This window comes from Sorex fumeus, unplaced genomic scaffold, assembly GCF_029834395.1.
Source record: "Sorex fumeus unplaced genomic scaffold, SorFum_2.1 ptg000032l, whole genome shotgun sequence".
NCBI classification, from domain to species: domain Eukaryota; kingdom Metazoa; phylum Chordata; class Mammalia; order Eulipotyphla; family Soricidae; genus Sorex; species Sorex fumeus.
This window is the reverse complement of record NW_026606089.1, coordinates 8939156-8940721: the sequence shown is the minus strand read 5'-3', so window position 1 is coordinate 8940721 and position 1566 is coordinate 8939156. Positions and strand designations below refer to the sequence as shown.

Below are 1566 nucleotides of genomic sequence, written 5' to 3'. Positions count from 1 at the left end.
CTGCTAAGAACAACCAGCCTGGCCCCCGTTTCCTTCCATCTCCTGACCATCGCCATTGACCTTCATGGAGTGGGGAAACGGCCAGACCACCGGCCTTTTATTTTTTGTGTGTTTACACAGGTTCTGCTTCCAGTTCCTTCATGCATGAGGCTCCTTCAAGCTTCGGGAGAGTGGTCTTAAGCGTACCTATAGCTGGTAGCAGAGTTCATCAGCTACCGGGACTCTAATCAGGAGGTGAGGGAAACTCACCCCGCCCCCTCCAAGGTACCCAGGTGAGGAAAGCCAGGTGCGGGGTCAGGAGACTGTCATTTTATACATATTTGGAATTAATTTTAGATCGAAAAGTACACATCATTCAAACTACTTATGTGCTTAGTAATAAATTACTATACACTTGTTCAATCACCTCAGAGACCCCACTCTGCTCAGAGAACTAGATTTTTAATTACAGGGCTGTTTTGCCTGTGTGTTATGACTGAGAATCACTCTCAGTAGATATGAAACTCACTATACACAAAGATGCACACAGGCTACTTTGAGTCATCTGTGTTGCTAATATGTGTTGGCCATTAAACTTCACTGAGACCCTTTTTTCTGTCCTTTACAGGAGCCTCATGAGTCTCACCTTCGGTTCAAGTTGAACTTGTAATAAGGTGGAATGAAATCATCAATATGCTCCTCACCTCTTCATTCAGGAGAAAAATCCGACTTAAATTCAAGGTGGTCAAATTGCAGACAACCCCATCCACCTTTTCCTGGAGATGTACAAGGGACTGAGGTGAGAACAGCAAAAGGCTCTAGTTTAATGGTCTTAATGAAGGTTTCAGGGAAGGGCATTAAACAAGACTCATATACTATCTTCCAAAAGAATTATTTTGTAAAACTGATGCCTTGGGTATGGAAAAAGATAATATGGTAAAAACCATATTTTTCTTTCTGGGACATTAAAGTTCTAAGTCTATCTATTCAAGCTGCTTTGAAATACATACCTTGCTTAGGAATCACTGTCTGCCATAGGAGTGAGTAAGGACAACCCTCAAATTAATAAGTAGAGAAAAATATGGAAAAATTAACTCATACTATATTTGATGACATATATACTAAAATTGAAATGATACATAGATTAGCATAGTCCTTGCACAGAGATGACATGCAAACTTGTAAAGTGTTCCATATTGTTGTTGCAAGAAGAATTAACAGGGCGACTTTAAGCTAAGACAATCCCCACAAGTACAAAAATTCTACATAAAGATGGCACAAATCCCCATCACTACAATCTCTCTCAATGTCAATGGACTAAATGTGCCAATTCAGAGGCACAGAATGGGATGATGAGTTATAAAACTGAACCCAACATTCTGCTGCCTGAAGAAAAACTTCTGAACAATCAAAGCAACCATGGGCTCAAAGTCAAAGGCTGGAAAACAATTCTTCAAGAAAGAAAAGAACACCTCCACAAAGCTGGAGTGGCCATACTAGTATCAGACTACATGGACTTCAGGCTATAGGTTATAAGAGACAGTGAAGGTCATTTATTCATGATCATGGGATCTGTGCATCAGAAAA

General features: G+C 40.4%; 1 pseudogene; it reads left to right on the top strand.

Moving 5' to 3' along the window:
- Positions 1-1081: 1081 nt before the first annotated feature.
- LOC130025821 (uncharacterized) lies at positions 1082-1180 on the top strand (annotated as a pseudogene).
- The last annotated feature ends 386 nt before the right edge of the window (positions 1181-1566 follow it).